Source organism: Microtus oregoni, unplaced genomic scaffold (genome assembly GCF_018167655.1).
Source record: "Microtus oregoni isolate MIOR12 unplaced genomic scaffold, Mior012 000040F_ref0000088, whole genome shotgun sequence".
NCBI lineage: Eukaryota > Metazoa > Chordata > Mammalia > Rodentia > Cricetidae > Microtus > Microtus oregoni.
Genome location: NW_024543207.1, coordinates 22,979,359 through 23,003,162, shown reverse-complemented (window position 1 = coordinate 23,003,162; position 23,804 = coordinate 22,979,359). Strand labels below are relative to the sequence as shown.

Below are 23,804 nucleotides of genomic sequence, written 5' to 3'. Positions count from 1 at the left end.
AGCTGGGACATAGTAGGACCCCTCCCAGCAAATGACTGCGTTCTTCCTTCTAAAACTCAGAGTGGCAGAAGATGTTCCTTAAAACCCAAGAGCTTCTAAATCATATGCATTTACTAGAAAAGGGTTACAATCCATTAAAAACAAGGGCAAGTCTAGGATAATGAACTTATTCATGTAGTATTTGCAAAACTTTCCTTAAAAAGGAGACTAGAAGTTGTTGATTTGTATATTGCACTTGTGAAACATACTTATAGACAACAAAAACACTAGTAATCAAAAGATACCATTTAATATTAAATGTTATACTGATTTTCTTTACTTAATTTGAAATTAGGCTTTCTTAATAGTCATTGCTATTTGGGTAATCAGTGCTTTATTAAGTAGGTTTTACATTTATAACTGTTATTATAAAAATGGAAAATGTATATTTACTTTTTCTACTGCTGCAATAAAATACCCTGACAATAGAACTTAAGGGAGGAAGGCTTTATTTTGTATCACTTTAAGGGTGCAGACCATCGTGAAAGGGAAGGTACTGTGGCAGGAGTATAAGGCAGCTGGCCACATTGTATCCACAGTCAGGAAGCAGAAGCTAATGAAAGATTATGCTCAGGTAGCTTTTTTCTTTTTATTGAGTTCACGATTCTAGCTGGAGGAATGGTATTGCCCATCCCAACCTACTCTAGATAATTCCTCAGAGATGTGCCAGAAATTTGTTTCTATGGTGATCATAGAAACATCAATTTGACATGTGTATATATAATGACTATCTGTAAACAGAAAATCTCACCCTCTTAGAGATTTCAAGAGCAAAACCACTGATCCACAGGCCCATGGTTCTATGGCTGGAGCTGGTGCGTGGTTGACAGCTCAATCTTCAGCACTCAACAGCATCTGGCACAATGCAGATGTTCTAGCAACACTGGTTAGCGACGCACTGTACATCCTGTGACAACACGACAGACACTCTGCAGAGGACCCTGTCAGCACCACGTCCCGACTCACAGCCTTCTAACTCCAGTTCCAGGGGTTCATCGCTTTCTTCTGGCCACTGCCATCTAGCACACACAACACACACACACACACACGTGGGCAAGTACTCATAAAAATAAACCATTTAAAATTTCAGGAGAAAGGTAGTTATTTAAACAAGCTGTACAAACTATAATACTGATGTTATAAGTTAAGAAAGAAGACCATGACTCCCAATCCTGGCGGAGGTCAAGAGCAAACATTTGTATTTTGAACTTCACAGTTCCGACCTGCTCCCACCACCACTCTCTGAAAGCTAGCTAAGCTCGGGAACCAGATCCTCAAATTTTTACAAAATGAATTCAGCAGCCTTCTCCTTTTGTCATTCTTTTTCTTATTCTGATTGTAGAATATAAATATTTACAGTCATTCTCTCAAACATATGTTTTCAACTACAGGAAATCTCAGATATCAAAGTATAGAATTTTCTCATAGGAATGAACATCTAGCAATTAGTAAATAATTTTTGTTCTCTTAGAACTGGTACCAGAACAATTATTAGAAGACTATCTCTATTAAGCCTAAATATCTATAAAGCATTAAAAGTACTAAAATTACTTCATACTGAAGTTTAGCTCAGCCAACCTCTGTACCTTTTCTACTTTAATTATTACGACTCCAGGAGGATACCATGAACACTTAGAAAACTTGAAAATTTGTCAGGAAATATAAGCACATGAGACTCCAAAGGTGTCATATAGAACTGACCTGTTTGTCAAAATCTAGTTTAAAATCTAATTTTTTTTAAAATTATATTTATTTACTTGTGAGGTGAAGGAAGCTTGAGAGACAGAGGTGGGGGGTAGAAGGTCAAAGGACGGTCTGCAGATGTTGGTTCTCCTCTTCCACGTGTGCATTCAACCTCAGGTGGTCAGGCTCGGTTGCAGGCACTTTTACCTGTGCTAAGACATCTCATCAGCCCCCAAATAGTCTAGTTTTAACTACTAAGAACTAAATTCCAATTTTCAGTTTCAGGACAATACTTTCCCTTAATAATCTAGTCGAATCTTATTTCTTCAAAAATATATACTGGTAATCTTATGTATTTTGTTGCTAAGCATTTTCCTTTAAAATAAGGAAAAATGGAATTGTATTTTTCCCCATCATCCACCTATAGCATACATGTTGTTCAAACTAAGAGACATAATCCATTATTCCTGTATAGATCAGGAAATCAATTTAGTAAATAGCAACTGGGACTATTTTTTAAAGACTAACAAAGAAAACAAATGAACTTCATAGGACCTAACAAGGTATGTATTACAGATGGAGTATTCCTTATCCAAATGCTCAGAGCCAGAAGAGTTTTTTTTTTCTCTTCGAGACTTTGGAATGTCATAAGCATATATAAGATATCTTGGATATGCAATTCAAATCTAAACATCAACTTCATTTATGTTCTACACATACTTTACAAAACAGAGGCTGAAATGAAGGTAAACTCATTGAGCATTTTTTGACAATGGCAAGTCACATAAAATTTGGTGTGGAATTTCCCACTTGGAGTATTGCGCTGGTCCTCAAAAAGTTCCTGATTTTAAGCATTTCAGATGCTTGCTGTACTATAGAAACACTACAAGGATATTTTGAGGCAAACGTGTAAGCATTTTGGTACTTGAAATCCTCACTTCACAACTCACTAGAGATCTCGTCACTGCTGAGCCTCTTTCATTGTCTACAGGGAGACAATACTGGTTTTCCAGTCAAAATGAAGTAATAAATCCTGCCTGTAAATTTCCCAATACCTCTGATATGATACAAAGGCTAGTGCCCCCAAAGTCACACTAAAGTGTTCCCAGCAAAAGTGTATGATAATGGTCCCTTGTTTCTTTCCCTCTCTGAGGCTTGTGCATGAGAACTGCTTTGGCTAAGATGTAGTATGCCATGACTGAGGCCATGAAATCTACTTCAACTCATAGTTCCCATAGTCCTACTCAGTCAATTTCCATGTTTCATGTGCACAGTGACCACTTTGTCCTGTGGTCAGTGAGTACTAAGGCCTGAAAAATTACCTGCTCAATAAGAGTCTGAAAGTGGCACATCATGAGGACATGCAGCTAGCTATTTATCACCTCATCAGGATTTTCAATTAAAGACAGAACAATCCCTCTCCTTTCTTCTATTCTGCTAAAATAACTCAGATGCCCTGAGTTGAAAACTCATCAGGGGTCTCCTTAGTTAAGCTAACATTCAAGCATACTTCCTTCTACTCTACTACATAAATTAGCTGAAGAGAAACACGCACTTCTTTTATTTCAATTCTTTCATTTTTTGGGGGGGGCGTCATGAACACTAGGCAAGCACTGTATCACACGGCTGCATCCTTATTTTTCATTTTGAGGCAGGTCACTAGGTTGTCAGGGCTAACCTGATCCACGATCTTCCTACACTGGCCTGCTGTGTAGCAGAGGTTCTAGATCTTCACACCAGTCCCAGAGTTTTACACTGTTTGATCTGAAGAAAATTTACTACTGTACTGACCTCAAACAAAGAAATGAGGGGTTAAGTGCATGCTCCATTCTCATGAGATCCTCGACATGAAGAGAAATCCTGGAAGCACCCAAGAGTTCAGAGTAAGCTCGATGTCACCTCCTGTTGCCATCCCTGTCCTGGGCGTATGGTCATGCTACATTTCCAAAAGGTCATCCCGTCCATGTGTAGGTGTATGCATTCATGTGCAAGCATGTGTGCACATGTATGTGCATTCTAGAGGCCAACCTTAGGGGTTCCTCTTATGCCATCCACCTGCTTTGGGTTTTGTTTGCTTTTGGATGATCTCTCACATCCCGCAATATTAACTTCCCCTTAGAAGACGGTTTTCAAACAGATAAGCCTCCAGCACTTTGTACATGCTGGAGATATTTCTTGAACTGACTGCTCCCAATCAAGATGTGTGGCTTTCTTCTCAATAACAAAATCATCTTCACAGCTTGCATAACTTGCTTTTTTTTTTTTTTTTCAAAATATAAGAGTGGTTACTAGGGTTTCTAGCTTTTGCCTTCACATCTGGACCCAGGTTGACCTATCCTCCTGGGCTCCAATGCCCCTCCCACCTATGGCTCTCCAGAGGCTGCCATCACAAGAAGTGTTAAGGGGCAGAAGAGACAGACACATTAGCAGCTTACCTGCAATAATTGAGTCTGGCCCTACATTCAATCCCCAGTACTAAAAACCACTAAACCCTGCTGTCTGTATTTTAATAAGCACACCCTCCATGCAGAGATGTTCACGACGTCTCTCCTTACACCAGATAGTGTAAGTTGTACAACTGGTGCTGTACAGAGCACACACTGTCCTCACTGCTGCACTTGTTTAGTGTATGCAGCCTCAAAACAAAACGCTGATGATTGGAACTAATAACACAGACCTCTAATTCCAGCTACTAAGGCAGCCAGGCAAAAGTTCCCAAATCTAAGGCTAACCTAAGCTGCAGAGACAGTTCAAGGCCAACCCAGACAACTTCTAAAGATCTTGTCAAAACAGAACGAAAAAAAAATCCAAAAGGGCTGGAGATAAATTAAGCTGAATAGCCATTTGCTTACCATATCCAAGACCCCAATACACCTAACAACAAAACTATCATGGTGTCATAATTTTACTGTTACATAACTTGCTTCACTTATTTGGGTATTGCTCAAGAAAGATTTCTAAGCTTATCTTCAAGTAGCTCATTTTGAAAGCCATTATTTATGCTTTCAGGTAAAAATACACTTTTTAAGTTAAGGAACACTGAAATTAAAAATCCAGATTTTCTCCCATAGCCTTTTTTTTTTTTTTTTTCCGAGACAGGGTTTCTCTGTAGCTTTGGAGCCTGTCCTGGAACTAGCTCTTGTAGACCAGGCTGGCCTCAAACTGACAGAGATCTGCCTGCCTCTGCCTCCCAAGTGTTGGGATTAAAAGTGTGCACCACCACCACCCGCCTTCTCTCATAGTTTTAACAGCACTATAATTTAATATATGAGGGGCTGGTGAGATGTCTCAGCGGAGGAAGGCACTTGCCTGATGATCTGAGTTAGATCTTCAAGTCCACAAGAGAAAACCAACTCCTCGAAGTTGTCCTCTAACCTTTACATGTGTGCTATGCCCTTGTGTATGCAGGCAGACACTCACACAGAAGAATTTTTTTTTTAATTCTGAAAAACAGTTAATAGGTAGAATGAGTCTATTCATTATAAATATTAGGATTGAAATAAATCACAACTTTGGAATAGCCAAAGCGATCTCATAAATTAAAAACAAAAGAAAAGGGGCTGAAGAGATGGCTCAGCAGTTAAGAGGATTTGTTGCTCTTCCAGGACTCAAGCCCAGTCCCCAGCACTCACATGGTGGCTCACAAACAGCTGTTAACTCCAGTTCCAGGGAATCTGACACGCTCTCCTGGCCTCCTCTAACACCAGGCATATATATATACATGGTAGACATATATTGTCTTAGTCACTGTTCTATTGCTGTGAAGAGTCACCATGACAAAGGCAACTCTTACACAATAAAGCCTTTAACCAGGGGGCTTGCTTACAGTTTCAGAGGTTTAGTCCATTTATCATTATGTCATGGAGCATGGTAGAAGGCAGGAGTGGTTTGGTAGAAATACCTAAGAACTACATCTTGATCCACAGGCAGACAGACAAGAGACAGAAACAAAGAGAGACAGACAGAGAGCGAGAGCACCTGGTCTTAGTGTGGGCTTTTGAAACCTCATAGCTTACTCCCAGTAGCAAAACACTTCCTCCAAGGCCATACCTACTCCAACAAAGCCATACCTCCTAACCCTTCTCAAATAATGCAAATAGCCAAATCAATTATACCCAAAGCATCCTATCACACAAGAAGCATTCAAGTTCAATTTCAGTAGACTAGCTGATGAATAGCATCATTTCTGTGAGATGTGCCAAAGTCTAGTTTCAACCAAAACAGCAAAGATGGACTTCTTCCAGGTAAGGCATCTGCAAGAAGGAGAAAGCTGAGAAGCGGTAACCAGTAAGTCAAAAAGTACATATTCAGCAAGTCTTTGGCACAAACTTAGTGCTGAACACCAGTGTTCCTGTAATATTAACCTGTAAGTAAAGCACTTAAAGACTTTTAATCTTTAAGATGGGAGGAGTCTGTCATCCTGTACTCCCTTTGGTCTCTCTCCCAAATCATTCTTACACTTCCCAAAGGTAAGCCTGGCATCTGCACCCATTCCTAAGATTCCATTTAGGACTTAGGAGTCTGCCCCACGGCTTACCAACCTCAAGCTCATGCAGGATTCCAAACCTTTCCTTCTAGACTGACCAGAGCAAGCCTCTTTCCAACTCCCAGGAAGGAAGATCTAAGTTCTCACCTTTTCTGCACGTTGTGAGTTTAAGATGTCTATCAGGTACAAATAACTATTTAGTTTCCCCCTTGATACCTGGTGAGAGTTTCTATGCATTTTATGCACATTTCTGTGTACCTATCTTCTCTTAATCCCCACAATCATTTCTAATTTAGAGTATCTTTTTTTTAGATAACTGATAAAAACAAAACTTTCAGTTTTCCAAAGCATAAACTGTGTCAAGTAATTTTTCCTAATTTTTAGTTAGGTTTATTACTATACATGAAGGTATTATAGTTTCAACATTCAACTTAAAATGTATCTACTATTATTAGGAGTTATGAACTAAGCAAAACAGGATGGAATGTTCAGTTATCACCAAGAAAAAGGAAAACTCAGCTCAGCTAGCTGTCCAGATGGCTCAGCAGAGAAAGGCAGCTGCCTCCAGGTCTGGTGACTGGAGCTTGATCGCAAGAACCCACAAGGTAGAAAAAAAGAACTGAGTGCTACAAGTTTGTCCTGACTCCCACACAGGCTACCGCATGCCCATGCACATACTTGTGTAGACAAAAGGGAAATAAAGGAAACATCCGCTCTGACGGCTCTTTTAAATAAACAGTAAGATATCAAAACACGGTGAGCTTCATGAGACTAAGACAGTTTAATGGAAGGGACCTGGAGCATGTGAAGGATGATGAGACAAGGGAATGAATGAGAACAGACAGAACCTGACCAAAGAATTAGGCTACTCATTAACCTACTCATTAACGCATGGAAAGGAGGGGCAGGGAACTCAAATACCAACTCATTTCTGCACTGAATAAGCAAAATGATCTTCCTTGGCAGTGGTTCTTCAATTACTATTTTCTTAAGATTTATGCTTTTGAAAATTATCTCACTGTGCTGGGAATAAAACTCGGTGGTGGAGGACTTGCTTAGCATACAGAGTTTGAGGCTCTACTGGGTTCCATTCCCATCACCTTGGCCCCAAAAGATTCCAAAGAAGAACCAATCCACTATATTACATTTTTAGCTGTCTATTTGCACTATAAAAATTAGCACAAAAACCTAAAATGAACCACTTCTTAAAGATAATCACTATTACCGTTAACGTGCAGTTATCTTCCAAAAATACATACACTCACACAACAAACTCTATATATTACAAATTAATTTTTATTATTTTTGCAATTTAATACTCAATACAGTATTACAAAAATGCAAAGATTTACCTTAATCATGCTCAAATAGTTATCCACAATAACTCCAAACTGAAAATGAATGCACAATTAAGAAGGCATTAAGCCAGGTGGTGGTGGCACACACCTATAATTCTAGCACTTGAGAGGCAGAGGCAGGCAGATCTCTATGAGTTCCAGGCCAGCCTGGTCTACAGAGCAACTTCCATGACAGTCAAAAGCTACAAAGAGAAACTCTTTCCGGGTGTGTGTGTGTGTGTGTGTGTGTGCACATTAAGTCACACGGGGGGGGGGGGTCATTAGTCTATTACCACTTTTTATATGAATAAAAAACTTAAAATTAGGCAAGTTATATCAAATTATACATCATTTCAAAAGTTCCTGTTACACAGCTTGTTCTTGAAAAACTGTATTTAGTTGGGGCTGAAGAGATGGCTCAGCAGTTAAGAGCATTTCCTGAGCTGTCAGGATCAGTTTCCAGCACCAACACAGTGGCTTGTAACCAGTTCTAGGAGATCCAGTGCTCTCTTCTAGCCTCTGTGGTCACCAGGTCTGCTCTCTGGGCACCAGGCACACATATGGCACATAAACATGTATGCCTGCAAACATCCATACAGGAAAAAATATTTTAAATTATATTTACTTATACTCTTTCTATCAACAAGTAGGCATACTTCTCCACCTTCTCAACAGAAGTGGCTTATTTGAAAACAGCTCAGATGCCCACTTCTGGGAACACTGCTGGTGAAGCTGAAGACTTCTTGGTTTTCTACCCTAGTTTGTCTTTTTTTCCATGTGAAGAAATCTTTCTTTCCCATTAGTTTACAAGCTCTCTTTGATAGTCTAAAAAATAAATTTGCTTATAAAAACATTCTTGTTTGTGATTTGCCGTTTATCATAAGGAAGTTTTATAATTCCAAAGTAATTGTACTATCTTCTTTAAAGTCTGTATTTTTGGTATTATGGTATTATTTAAGTTTCTCCACCTGAGACTTGAAATTGTTATTTTCTGGTTATTAATTTTTTTTCTAAAAAATATTTTAAAAACACAAGTTCACCTAAAATCACCATTTTACAACTTTAATTACTTATACCAGCACATACTTTATACAGAGTTAAATTGACAGCCTGTTTTCTAAAGTATTTTCTGACACAGGCCTTTTAAAAAAATGTACCTTATTAACTGGTTTTAAGAACATAACACCAACTTACAACAGCCCCGAAGTCCCACAACTGCCCCTGCCTACACCAGCCGTGCCTAAGTACTCTCCAGTGTTTTCCGAAGGACCAGGAAGAATAAACTCACTCCTGGGAGCCAACCATTGTTATGTATGATACATTCTGTTGTAAAGGTCAGACACCAACACTTAAAGATGCTCTCACTTTAGTCTTTACTAATCTTCCTCTATTTCATATACATCAGACTTTCAGGGTGAGCCCTTGGTAAGCTCCAGGATTACCATCCTGCTCTACCCTCCCACCTGGGTGGGGCATTACATCTTCTTAGCCTTGATAGAAACTACTGGGTCCAGGAACCTTTTTTCTACAAGGAAGGTTAAATGTCATTACTTACACTTCACAGGGCTTTGCAGAAATGGAAGGATGTACATGAATATTGGCATGAGCATTGTGCTAGGTACTAGGGTCAGATCTGTTCCACCCTGTCCCTGGGTAAAGGTCAGTTTAGTGGAAGAAACCACCAAGTGTCATCAGAAGGTTAAGCACTGAGATAATACCATAGACAGGACATCATGAGGACCAGGGAAAGCTCCTAGACAGCATGGCAGTTTTCCTGAGATGGAGATGCCTGAGCTGACAAGTGGTAAGAAGGAAAAGAAAGACATGGAGATCACTAAAGGGAACAGAATTGCAATCAAGCTGAAGCGTGAGTGAAAGCGGAGAGCAGAGTATCTTTCCTCTGTCCAGGCTTCCCAAAGGAGAAAGTAAATACAATCAAACCCGGGCTTTTTATAACTCTGGTGGACACACACAAATGGTATGTTATGTTCTACAAGGTAGTTCTCCAATGCCCACTGCTTGTGTTTAAAAGTTATGACATTCTCATGGAATTCACATAGTTTAAGGGATTAAAGAAAACTTAGATGATATCACTTAAAAACCACCTTAGGTACTTGCTGCCAAGACTAAGGAATTGAATTTGGTCTCTGGGGCCCAAAAGATAGAGAACAGACTACTGAAGTCCACCTTCTGGCTTCCACATGTGCGCTGGGGTGCTTACACACATTAAAAAATGAACTTAGAGCTGTCCCTTAAAATAGATGGCTAACAGCTTTTTCTCCAGCGATATCTAAAAGATAATCCTCAAAGAAAGTTCACCCTATTATTTCATTGGTAAGGGTACAAAGACTGTGCTTTGGGGCTTACATCGGGCTCAAACTGCAAGGAATTAATGATTCTGGGGGGGGGGGTCTAACAAATTAAATCTGAAGAATACCAAGTAACGTTGCTTGACTTAAAGCGTGTTCACTTTAACTTCATTTCCATATGAAATGAAGGCATGATACCCTATATCTTCCCACAGAAACTTTTGGTACAACTGGGCTGACCTATCTTCCCAGTAGGAAACAGCCTTAAATACTAACCTGCTCTACATCAAAGGCAAAGAGATAAAAACAAGTTTGTTTCAATTAATAACAAAAAAAGTCTAAATATTGACCCCTTGAACTAGATTTATTTCACACTATTTGGATTTCCACAACTAAAGAAACCCTCAACATTTTTCCCCTAGGACATAGTAACTAGCTATGGAGGCGGAGGAAGAGACACAAAGATGACAATTTCATTCTAAAGAGGCATGCAACATAATAAAGTTTGCCCTCTTACCCAGCTCAACAGCAGTCATCATGACTGTTTTCTGCAGCCAAAATTAGGGGGAGTAGTAAAACCCTAGGATTAATTTAGTTAGTTCAAAAAATTTATTGAAGGTACCACCAAGATCATGTTCTATGTTATTTGAGGGAAACAAAGGACTTATTCCCTTGTCTTCAATGATCTCAGAGTCAAAATGTATGGGAAATAAGCTGGCACTGGCAAAATTAAACAGAGCAACAAGGAGGAGGAGTTCCTGAGAACAACACTCTATAGTGTCTAAAGACACCTGGCCAGATCAGCTCAAATGTATGCAGCATGGAGGAATTCGGGCCCAGGAAAGACACATTTTACAAACTGATGAAGCATCCTAGCACATCTAAAGTTGGTTGGCTTTTTTTAAAGAAGATACCAAACGAGGGGAAAAGGGAAGAGGTTAACATTTTTAGAAAGTACTTCAGCCTTTTCTCCCAGGTTTTGTAAGTACTCCCCCAAAACCTCCAAAAATGGGGATAATAGAAGATAAAACAAACCAGTTTTGTGTTTGCATACTCAGAATTTAAAATGAGATGTAACTTTTTTAACTTACTATGGGAAGCAATAAATACAGATTTTAAGTAAAAATTAAATAACTGCTTGAAACCTTTTCAAACAGAGAAAAAAAAAACCCTCATATCCTTATTTTCTTAAACTTCACTCGCTTCTTCAATGTGTTAGGTTTAGGTCCTAGAAACTTAAAGTAAAAAGGTTGGTTCCTCTTGTCACCCCAATAAGCGCCTTTCTAAAACAGTGATCATTTATTCCACACTTAGCTTTAGGCTGTTTTATCGCTCCTCCAGCAAAGAGTAAGTACACACAGAGCAACTAAAACCGCTTGAACAACTTGACTGCGTTTCAGTCTGTGCCCTTACCACAGACCCCCAACGACTGCGACCTCGTCGGGAAGGGGAATCATTTTGGCTCCCTTAACTTCGGAGAATAGGCTCAAGGAATGAGTGTGCGTGCGTTCCTTGCTTTCTGAATTAGCTCGTGTGTCTCACGGTGCACAGGTGACAGGAAGAGAGGGCTTTCAGGGCCACGCGGGACTTAAGAATAGAGAAGCGCGAGCCACGGGCCACGGGACCCCGACTCGGTCCTCCTGGCCCAGCGCCCGGTTACCTTTGGGGTCAGAGCGCGCGCTCCCGCCGGGCCCGGGGGCGCGCCGAGGCCGCCGCGCTGGGCCCAGCCCGACTCCAGAGGGCTGGCGGACGCCCCGGGGCTCCGTGCGTTTGGAAAAGCACACCGCATCCCTGCGCGCCTGCCCGGCCACGCTCACGGAGAGAACGGAGCCCCGGGCACCACTGTTACTCAATAATCATGCCCCGCACCGTCGCAACAATGCGAGCCCCCGGTTCTCCGAGAGCACGAGTCCCCGGGTTCACAGGCGCCCCGGCCGAGCGGAACCCGCAGGGCCGAGGGCAAGGGAGGGCTGGGTGGCGCGTGAGGTGCGGAGGCCGGCGCCACAGGCCGCGCCGAGGCCGGCTTTTTCCCAGTGCGTAGCCGGGGCCTGGCCCTGCGAGTCCTGGCCCTGGCCGAGCCCGGCCGGCCGGGTGACTCAGGCCGGGCCAGCCGGCTCCGCTCCGCTCCGCCCTCGGCGTCCTCCGCCCACGACTTCCCTGGCCCGGCCGCCATTCCGCCTGGCCGCGGCGCGGCGCCTCAGGCCTCACCGGCAGCCCGGGCTCGCCCGCCGCAGCCCGAGTCACTGCGACGCCGCGGCTCCGCCGGGGGCCTGCGCTGCCTCCCGCCGCCGCGGCCCGAGCCGCTACTCACCCGCATCTCCAGGCGCCCCCCGACGCTCGGGCGACGGCGTGTAGTGCTCGCGGGGCCCGCCGAGGTCTGGCCGCGTCCCTCAGCGCCCGGGCTGCCCCGCCTGGAGCTGCGTGCGACACGGCGCCCGCTCCTCCTCCTCCTCCCCAGCCCGCCTGCCGGCCCTCCTCCTCCCGCCGCCGCCGCCGCCGCCGCCGCCGCCGCCTGCACCACGCAACCTCCGCCCTCTCGCCGTCCCTCCGCCGCTCCCCGCCCTCCCGGCTTCACCGGCTCTGGCGACCGCGGGGCGAAGCTGTGGGGGAGGGAGGGCCGGAACGCGCCGCCATCGGCGTCCGGGGCGGGGGAGCCGAGAAACCGTCGCCGCCATCGCCCAGCCAGCGGCGGCGCGGGAGGGGCACCGAAACCGCCCGCCCGCAGGCCCCGGCCGCCCCTCCGTGGCGAGGCCCCGCTTGGTGCGGGCATTTCTACCTGCGACCCATGGCCCCTGCTTCCCGAACGCTGAGCCGGGCACTGCCGGACGCGCCGGATCCTCCGCCAGGTTTTCCCGCCGCCCTCGCGTCGGGGCGGCCTCTCAAGTCTCGGCTTCCCGCCACTTCGGACTCCTCGTGGGGGCTGAGCTGAGGTTGGGGGCTCTGGCCACAGAAACTTCCGGAAGCAGCTGTGGGAGAGGGGCTCCGACGCCCCCTGCCCCTCAGCTGCGCACATCTCCCGGGAGCTGACGTGGAGCGCAACACCACGGGTCCTGGAGGTGAACCAGAGGCAATATCCCCGACCGCCAGATGAGAAAGTCAGATGGGCAGGCAGCCCCCAAATCAGCGCAGACTCCAGAGAAACGTGCCTCTCCGACCCCCTTCCTACTTGTAGGCCTTGGGAATCCCCCTGCCGAAAGTACCAGCTTGCCCACATACCGTGTGTGGTGTTTGTGTCTGTGTGTTTGTTTATCTCCCTCTTTAATATTTTCTCCAAACTAAAGTAGGCTTCCTTCCCTCTTTAGGTCCAAAAAAATTAAAAAAGATTAAAATCTCTGTGAGGTTTCAATTTTGGACTCAATTGGAGTTTGCGATTCCAAGCTGGGATGGCATGAAACAATATTGTTTTTACATCTAGAATAATCTCGTCCGTAGAAATCAGCTCTTGTATTTGTAATATTCAATTGTAAATTTGATAACACCCCCCTAGCCACAGGTGAAAGCTAGCGAAAGGTAGATTGACCCCCACACCTACCTAGAGGCGGCTGTTTTAAAATCCAGGTTCAGATCTGCCCATCTGATTCCCGGAGCAAGCAAGGAAAGATTTTCAGTTAGCCCATCATCTGGGCTAAAGATGTCTTTGGTGTAACTTTTTGTTTTAAGCAAATTAGAACACTGCAGATGCTAATGTACCACTTAGGGGCAGAAATCCTCAGCTTCAGTGCCTTTCCAAAGGAATGGCCCACTGGTGTGCTGCTGTGTTTAGTCCCTTTTATTGAGCTGAAGCCTTTTTTCATCTATTAAATATTTTTAGAAGTGTTTTTATATGTGTATCCCAAATTATGTTATTTTCGTTTGTCTTGAGCAACCCCTCAATAACTCAGTCTAAAGAAACTTAGATGTATTTATTTAGTAACTTCTTTTGTAGACACGATAAAGGTGAAGATTAAAAATGTAGGTTTGTCCCATGTATCTTTTGGCTTTCATTTTAAACTGAATTCCTGTGTGTTCAAAGATAACAGTTTACCTCCTCTTCATACTCTCTAATCTGGTGCCGTCAGTCTTGTTCTGTATGTGTTCCTGTGATTTCCCACCTCAAGATAAGAGTTGCATGCATCAACTTTGAGGGTTTCCTCCAATGGGTTTGGCCTTAAATACAAGTGTTTAGTGCCCCCGAGTTCACTCCCCATCTCTCACAGGCTCCAGTCTGATGGAGGTGGGTCTTGTATCTTATCTGTTGCTTTCATTGGTTAACTAATAAAGAAAACTGCTTCGCCTGATAGGACAGAAAATTAGGTAGGCAGAGTAGACAGAACAGAATGCTGGGAGAAAGAAGCCGACTCAGGCAGTCGCCATGGTTCTCCCACCTGACACAGCGGAGGTTAAGATCTTCCCTGGTAAGCCACCTCGTGGGCTACACAGATTATTAGAAATGGGTTAGATCAATATGTAAGAGCTAGCCAATAAGAGGCTGGAACTAATGGGCCAGGCAGTGTTTAAAAGAATACAGTTTCCGTGTAATTATTTCAGATAAAGCTAGCCATGCAGGCAGCCGGGTGCCAGGAAAGTAGCCCGCTGCTCCTATTACAACAGAGTGGTGCACGACGTGATGGACTAAATCCACTTATTTTAAACATAAAAGGCATAAAAATAAGAAAAAGAGAGTTTAAAGCGGCCTTTTTGCTGTTTGTGGGTGGTGTGCTGCAGAGAGAAATTGTCCTGACTCAGCAACAGGAAAAAACTGGCTCTTTTAAAATGCCGGCTCTGGGCTATGCCGCCATTGTGATCTCTGTCTGGCTCCTGCGGGAGACAGAGCTTTTGAGTGGAGCATTTGGAGTAAAGTGCTACGGCTTGCTTGATGGCAATGTGGACTGCTGTGTGCCTGGAACTGTGTGTGGCTCAGGGGCACCAAATGGCTCTGAAGCAGGAGCTGCTCAGCTCAGCCATGCTGAACTGTGCTGGTCTCAGGCAGGAACTACTGTAATTACCATAATAACAGCGCAGTTAAGGTTTAGACTGGCAGTAAATAGGCGGTACCGTATTACTCCTACGTGGTGCAACTTAAGTTTTTAAGAAGTGCTTAGCATTTTAAGAAATGCTCCTGGATAGTAAAAAAATTACAGATTCACAATAAAACAGATTCAGACAGATCACTAAACGAGTCATAGTGTTGGATGAATGTACGTAGGCTTGGGAGAGAGAAGAAAAAGAATATAAAGAATAAAGTTAATGTCTTAAAAAAGGGTAAAGTCTTTAAAGAGACAGTACAGATATTTATAGATTAAGAAAAATAAAGTCTTCATTTTCTACTGTCAACGCTGTCATCTTCAGTGGCTGGACATGTTCATTCACCTGTGTCCCCTTTATAACCAGATTGCATCTGTTCTGAGCAATGGTAACTGCTGCTCAAAATCCCCTTCATCTTCTCTGTCTCAGCAAACCTGGTGTCATTCAGGATGAGCCACGTGGAAAGACCGTGACACCAGAATCAAAGTTCAAAACAGTCTCACAAGGCTTTAGCCGGCCAAAGTCAGTGTGATTAAAATACAGCTTCGTCAATTAGAAAGAATATTATAGCTGGAAAAGCTCAGTTCTAGGTTTAAACAGCTGTTTTTTAAATACCTCATTGTCAGCTTCCCATATGTGCCCTCGGGCGTGCCTTGAAGACAGGGATTATTTCTTAAAGTTTGCCAGTTCCTTCAGCATTGTACTGGACGAATACTGAAGCCTGCCCAAAGCATGTATACGACTCCTCAAATGGAGGAGCACTGAGTCGCTTGGATGGTCTTAGGAACTATTATTTCTAAGACTTGGGTAAGGAGCTAGCCATCTGTGCAACGTAGATTTCACAAGTTGGTTTCCAAACTGACTTGGCGTCAGATTTACCCGGGATATAATTACTAATTCAGGGGCCCCTTCCAGATCCAAGAACCAAACGTGAGGAAAAGAGCAAAACCAGATTCTGAAACTAGCAGAGTTTATGTTTTGTCTTAACCATCATTAGCTGGGTAGGTTTGAGCAACTCATCTTCATCTGATATGAGAATGATAATAATAGTAACTCATATGGAATTGTAAGCTAAACACTGACAGATATTACTGATGATGAAAATTCTCTACATACCAGTGCCTGAATTTGGGAACCACAGATTTAATGAACCATTCCTGTTCTGTCTAAGTTTCAAATGTTAAATTTTCACTATTAAGCTTTACAATATATTCTAATAAATCTCATTTGTTTTGGGGCAATGAAATTTTAATTTTTTATGCATATGAGTGTGTTGCCTGCACATATGTGCCTGTGCTATCTGTGCATGCCTGGTGCTGAGGGAATCCAGAAGATGTTCCAGTTCCTCTGGAACTGGAAATACAAATATTTTTGAGCTACCATGTAGGTTCTGGGAATCGAACCGTTGTCCTCTGCAAAAATAAATGCTCTTAACCTCCTGAACCATCTCTCCAGCCTTCCAAATAATTGTTATAAAAGGAATAGGCTGGGCATAGTGGTAAATGCCCTTAATCCTGCCACTCCAGAGGCGGAGAACGTGTATCTCTGAGTTTAAGGCCAGTCTGGTATACATAGTTCCAGGCCAGATAGGGCCACAGACTGAAACCGTCTGATGTGGGATGTCCTCTGTATATGTGTTGCTTTTATTGGTTGATGAATAAAGCTGTTTCAGTCAATGACTTAGAGTAAAGCCAGGCAGGAAATCGGAAGAGATCTATGTATAGAGAGAAGGCAGAGTCAAAGAGACACACACCATATATCACCAAAGTAGTAACATGCCGGCATCGATAAGCCACAGCCTGATGGCAATACGCAGATTAATAGAAATGGGTTAACTTAAAATGTAAGAACTAGCCAGGAATATGCCTGAGCCATTGGCCAAACAGTGTTTTAATTAATATAATTTTTGTGTGATTATTTGGGTCTGGGTAGCTGGAAAACCAAATCAGAGTCTAAGTTTACAACCTTTTTTAAAAAAGAAAGGGATCAGTCAAATAAATCAGATTTTTTTAAGTGTTTTAATTGTGTGTACAATTTTGAAGACTTTATGACATGTATATGAGTATGTGTATGTGAGAGCAAGTATCTGTGGAGGTCAGAGGAGTCTAAGCTCCTGGCGCTGGTTACACGTTGTTGTGAGCAGCCCAATGTGGGTGCTGGGGACTAAACGTGGGTCCTCTTCCAAAGTAGTATGGTTCAGGGGCCTGGACATGGCTCAGTGGTTAAGAGCACTGGCTGGTCTTCTAAAGGACCCAGGTTCAATTCTCAGTACCCACATGGCAGCTTACATCTGTAACTCCAGTTCCAGGGGATCCTACACCCTCAAACTGATATACATACAGGCAAAACACATACACATGAAGTCCTTTTTTTTTTTTTTTTTTTTTTTTTTTTAGAAAAGCAGTGAATGCTCTTAACTGATGAGTTATTGGTGCTTTAAAAACAAGGTTATATCACGAATTCTAATTGTTCTTAACAAAAACCCAGAGTCAGATATTAGGGGATAAAAGCTGAGAGATCAGAGAAGCAGTGTGGTCAGCCACTAGAGAGACCTTTACCTCTGCCGAATCCTCAGAGCAAAGGGGCAAGCCTGCCCTCAGACCGCACTGAGCTTCTGTCTCCTCCTGCTCAGCCATATCACTCCTGTTTCCACCTCCCTAGTGCTGGGATTAAAGACAGTGTTGGGATCACCTTTGTGTGATCTGTTTCTCTTTCAGAGTGGCTCAATCTTGTGTAGCCCAAGGTAGCCTTGAAATAACAGAGATTGTCTACATCTGTCTCCAGAGTCCTGGAATTGAAGGTGTGAACCACCACTGCCTGGCCTCTAGTGGCTTAGCTCTGTACTCTGATCTTCAGGCAAGCTTTATTTGTTCAAACATAATATCACTGCACAGTAATCTCATTACGTTGTTCAGGCTAATAATCCCCCACCCCCGTGCTCTTAGTCTCCTGCCTCCGTCTTCCAAGTAGTTGGGAGCCCACCGTTCACCGGTACTTACCACTGGTCACCTCAGATTTTTAAAATTTACAAATCCTATCTCAAAAATTAACAAAAACTACAAATGCAACTTTCTCAAAAATTCAAAATGTCTTACTGGTGCTACTTTGTAGAGTGAGTGTTGTGTAAGAAATGGAAAAGGGCACCAAAGAGGAGCAGCCAATGACAGAAGCTGCAGTCTCTGTAGCCCTCACAGAGCTACAACCTCTATTGTCTTTTAAGTATTTTCAGAGTCTTACCAGCTCTGCAAAAATCTGTATAGTTTTAATACTGAAACTATTGTTGAGCTATATGAAGTCCCTTTCTTAATAAAACAATCACCTAAACAACACACATGCTCCTCACACTTCAGCACAGGACAGACAGCCTTCTATTCATCTCTCCCTCTTCCTTTTTTTCCACTCCTCTATTCCACTCCTCCTTTTCCTCCTCCTTGCTGCTTTTGTCCTTGGCACCTGTCCATGTTTCTCTTTAGCTTAGCTATGTTCTGTTCATCTGGTTATTTTTGGCTAATTATTCAGACCACATTTCACCCCCTTTTTGGAGTATTCCCAATGGAGGGGCCTAAATATTTGCTTTTTATCTTTGGATAATGTTCAGAGCAAAACAGGAAGAAGAGGGTGGTAGTCTGTTATGAAGGTTAGGAATCTTTTTTCCTAATTATCTTTGGGAGGTGTATAACTTTTATTTCTGGCATAGTGTTGTAGTTACTTTTCTATTGCTGCGAAGAGACACCAGATCAAGGTGACTTATCAAAGAAAGCATTTAACTGGGGACTTGCTTATAGTTTTTTTGAGGATGAGTCCATGACCATCATGGTGGGTAACATAGTAACAGGCAGGCATGATGCTGAAGCAGTAGCTGGGAGCTTACATCTAATCCACAAGCCTAAGATAGAGAGCAATGACCAGGCTTTTGAAACATCCCAGATCCCAGTACCGCATCTCCTCCAACAAGGTCACACTTCCTAATCCTTCCTAAACAGTTCCACCAACTGGGGACCAAGCATTCAAAAATATGAACCTGTGTGGGCCATTCTCAATCAGACCATCATGCATAGTAAGTTTTGTCATTTTATTTATTGTTATGTCTTCAACCTTTAGTTTCTCTTTTAAGGACTTTTTTTTTGTATGTCTTTATGTGAAATTTCTTTTTGTAGGTCTTTGTGTGACGTGTGAGGACAGTTTGCCTCTTGGCTTGTTGGACTTTCCTTTCTCATGATGATAGCATTCTGTGGTGTGAGCTTTAAATCAGAGTCTCAGAAAGGGACCAGGTCTCACAGAAGTGCTGCCTTTGGAGTGATCCAGCATGAGCTAGCCTGTGCATTTTTCTGCGTTCCTTTGTTTTCTGTGTGTGTGTGTGTGTGTGTGTGTGTGTGTGTGTACCCCGCATGCATGCAGAAGGTCAGAAGAGGGTATTGAATCCTCTGTGACTGGATACCGGCACTTGTGAGTCAGCATGTTGGTACTAGGAACTGAATTCCGGTTCTCTGCAAGATCAATCTGTGCTCTTAACTACAGAGCCACTCCAGCCCTTCAAGGTTTTAAAATTAAGTTTATTTTATCCAAATTGTGAAAGATACATTATCCATGTTATTTTTTTTTTTTAAGAAAAATGGTTCCTCTTAGAAAAAAATTGCCATATATATGCTGTATCTATTCAGAACAATTCAGCCAGAGAGGTATCTGAAGGAAGCAGAAAAGTGATTAAATATCACGATTTCTTCCACTCCAAACAGTCTTATGCTTGTTGAAGAAGCAGGTTTTTCAATCTCCTACATGAAGTAGAAAAAGAGTTCATAGCTTGTGTTGGTTCATCAACTGTCAGTAAAGAGAGATTTTTTTGTTATGTTTAAAGGTAACAAAGCGAAATACAAAGCCAATAAAAAACAATTAATTTTTCTCTACCTCCTTCTCTGGGTCTTTCTCTTTCCCAGGAGAGTTCCTAAGAAGCCGACACTAGCTGTGTGCCACTGAGCACACAACTTAACTCCTCCTTCAGGAAAATATGTGAAGGCCTTATTTCCCCAGCCTAAAACTGCACTAATGATTCCCAAGCACCACTTCTCAGAGATTCAGCGATCAGCCACAGGTCCATATTAACTAGCTGAATGGCAGCACCTGAAGGTGAAAGGTTTTGGGCAAATCAGGTTTGGCAAAAACACCAATTGTCTCAGAGAGGAGAGAGGATACAAACAAGAAGGGAATGAAGCTGGGCTCCTAAAATCCCAGCGCTGAGGGGACTGAGGCAGAAAGCTTGGCTATGACTTGGAGGCCATCCTGGGCCACAGAGTGAGACCCTGTCTCTTAAAAGAAAAGGAAAAGATTTCAAACCTTTGTGTGTTCAGTTTGGGGTTTTGTGCATTGTCAGTCTTATGACCTCGTGTTTTCAGCCCCTGAAAAACGCTGCTGGAAAGCTGTCATTTTGAAATCTGCCACTTTAAGGAAGGCAACTAATTGTCATAACATTATTAATCGAATTTATGAAATTTCATTTTCAAGTGATTCAGCCTAGTCTCTGTGAGAAACTGAGTTCCAGAACAATGTCCTGAAATCACTTCAAACAGGATGCTTTATGACCCTCTATGGTTGGGTCACCAACCAGCTCCCAAATCACAACACAGAGACTTATTATTAATTATGAATGCTTGGCTTTATCTTAACTCTTTTTAAAATCTGTTTCTCTTTATCTACATTTTGTTTCAAGGATTTTTACCTTTCTTTCATTCTGTATATCTTCCTGTTTCCTTCGTGTCTGGCTGACTAGTGGTTGCCTGACTTCTGGCCCCAGGAGTCTCCCTTTCTTTCTCTCTCATTCTCTCCTCCTTCTCTCGTTCCCCTCTCTCATCTCTCCTCCTACTTATTCTCTCTGCCTACGAGCCCCGCCTATCCCTATACTGCCTAGCTATTGGCTGTTCAACTTTTTATTAGACCAATCAGGTGCCTTAGGCAGGCAAAGTGAAAAGCAACACTTCTTTACAGAATTAAACAAATATTCCACAACACCTCTCTACTTCAGCCATTGCTCTTTAAGTCAGACACCATTCTTCTACGGTTTTCTTGTGTTGGATTCATTGGAATAGTAACCGTCTTTGTTCAGACTCTGCTGGTGAGTGTTAATCTTATCCAACACACAAGCAAACGAAAACCACCCTCATGGAAACATATCAAGTAATATTTGGCCAAATATCGAGGCACTGTCATGAAAAGTTAGTCATCGTAAGAACTAAACAGAATGCTCTAGACATAACATAGTAAACAGAACTTGATTTCTCTATAAATAGATGGGTTGGAGTCAGGTGGTGGTGGTGGTACAGGCCTTTAACCCCAGCACTGGGAGGCAGAAGCAGTTGGATCTCTGAGTTCAAGGTCAAGCCTAGATGACAGAGGGAGTTTCAGGACAGCCAGGGCTGTTGCTGTTATACAGAGAAACCCTGTCTCGAAAAAACAAAACAAAACAAACAAAAGGATGGGTTGTGGGTATAATTCCTTTGATAGTATGCTTGCCAAACATGCATGAATCCCTAGGTAGATCCTGAGTACTGAACAGAACATGGTATCCCATTCCTATAATCCCAGTACTTAGTATATGGAGACAGGAGGATCAGAAATTCAAAGTCATCCTAGGCTAGAGGTTGCAACCAGTCTAGGTTACACAAGACCCTGTCTCCAAAAACCAAAAATAGAACAACAGCAAAAAAGAATATATACTCAAAGTTTCAAATTTGTTCCCTCCTATTGACTCCAACTGAGGCCTATACAGCTATTGAGTTTGACAGTTTCTCATCTCTGTGATGTGATAATCCCAAATCATCTTGTAACTTCTCATTCCTTGGTGGCCAAACTCCTGCATTCCTGTGGCTTCTCCAGCTGATGAAATTTTCTTCCTCTGGCTCCTCTCAACCTACATTTAAATCTCAAGTCCTCATTATCTTTTTGTATTCTATTCCCTTATCATGTGACCTGGTTGATGTCAACGATCTATACCAACCTGTCACCTCCGACTCTGTCCACAGACGCATGTAGGACTTGTGGAATTTGGATTTTGTACAGTTTAGGGGTGGGTTCTCGCTAATAAAATAGCAATAATTTACTTATGCATAAAAACTTCATGGATACTACACATGAAACTCAAACTATATTATATTCTTAGCTCAGGCCAAACAGGTCACCTAAACATGCCTTGCCAAATACCTAGAGAATTCCAATGATCCATCCCAGAAAGGAGGAGAAAGCTGGGGTGGAGTTAGGCACTGTGACCAAGCCTGAATTCTAGCGTGAGATGGGATCACAGCAGTTGAGATGCTTACTACAAATTCAAGGCCAGCTCTGTCTACCTGCTGAGTTCCAGGCCAACTCCGAGCTATATAGGGGGACCTTGTCTCAGAAAAGCAAAAGTAAAACAGCTGGAAACAGCAACAAACAAAAACAAAACAATTTGTGGTGGGAAAAAGGTAAGATTTTTAGTTCTAGTCAACTACAGTTAAGATGACCTACTTTTTATATACTTTTATCAAAACCTTAAAAAAGAAACAAAACAAATTGACCTTGCAGTATATTGCTAAGGTCCCTGCCAGAGGCTTGCAAGAGCAGAAGCAATAGGTTCAGGCCTTCTTTCAAGTAGCTCCTTCCCATGTTCAGGTCTGCTCTCCAGGCTTCTCTCCTTGAATGGTCTTTGTATTTCAGAGTGTCAGAGACCACGATTTCTTCTTCTCATTCCATCCCTCCATTTTTAGCTTAATTATTGGTCTCAGCACCCTCCTTGTCAGTCAGGTGGAAGCTCTCACCTGCTCTGAGCACTGAAGATCAAACTTCAGGCTTTGCACACGCTATGGAAGCACACTGCCACTGAGTGACATCAGCTTTCCTCCCACATCTCCTGTAACATCCTGGCCAGTTCAGACCTGTTTAGCTTTCATTTGGATGGCTTCACAGGTCTCCCTGCTTCTAGCTTGCCCTCTGATTCACCTTCCAAAGAACCACAATATTTTCTGCAACATATAATGACTTCTGAGAGAATCAAGGGCTCTGCTGCTGGATGGCCCAGGCTAAAATGTCTCTAGCACATTGGACCTTGAAGGACATTAGTTCATCTGCTTTAGTCTCTTCATCTATAAAATGGAAATGGTACACACTTCATAGGACAGTGTTAAGAAAGAAATCATAGCAATAAATTCACTGTGTCCTGGAATTTTCCATAAATATTGGATGCAAGACCTCTGAAAAACTCCCTCACCCTGAATTTCCTCTACCAATTGCCAGAAGGTGAGTTTCAGTTTGAAACCACTAATGTCCCCTGCATACACCCATGAAACACTTGTGTAGTACATCCTGGAATATTGGCTTTTATTGGTGGATATTGGAAAGGACATTCTAGACATTAGTAATGTTATGTTTTCCAGGATGTAGCACATTTAAGCCAGGAAAAACTTGATAGCCCATTGTGGTGGCTTGAATGAGGTGTCTTCCATATTCTTGGGGATTTGAATACTTTGTCTGAAATTGGTGTCTGTTTAGGAGAGGGTAGGAGGTGTGGCTTTGCTGTCAGAAGTGCATCACTGGGGGCAGACTTTGACATTTCAAAACCTCCTACCATCCCCAAATCACTTGCTCTGTTTTCTGCTTGAGGTTAAGATGGGAACTATCAGCTGTCCCTGCTACCATGCCTGGTACTTGCTGCCACGGTGCCCTGCTGTGATGGTGTTGGTCTTGTCCCTCTGAAACAGTAAGCCCCAAATACTCTCTTTCGTCTCTAAGATGCCTTGGGTGAAGTGTTTTTATCACAGCAATAGAAATGTAACTAATCACCACCACTATTTGCTTGTATGTTTTAAAGAATGGCTTTACTATTTAGAGAATATACACAGAGAATTCAAGACACTTCCATGACTTGAATTTCTTGATCTATACAGTCAATTGCTTTTAACTCTGTAATTGCTTTAGGGATAG

General features: G+C 42.7%; 1 protein-coding gene across 2 annotated transcripts in view; it reads right to left on the bottom strand.

Moving 5' to 3' along the window:
• The window catches only part of Cul1 (cullin 1), a 65,053-nt gene extending 52,308 nt beyond the window's left edge, over window positions 1-12,745 (bottom strand). The window contains exon 1 of one of the 2 annotated variants that reach the window (XM_041632115.1): window positions 12,631-12,745. The gene's annotated coding sequence lies outside the window, so the exon portion shown is untranslated. Of the gene's footprint in view, window positions 1-12,165; window positions 12,299-12,630 lie in introns of those variants that run through there. The other variant, XM_041632114.1, reaches the window with a different exon arrangement.
• Window positions 12,746-23,804: the final 11,059 nt, after the last annotated feature.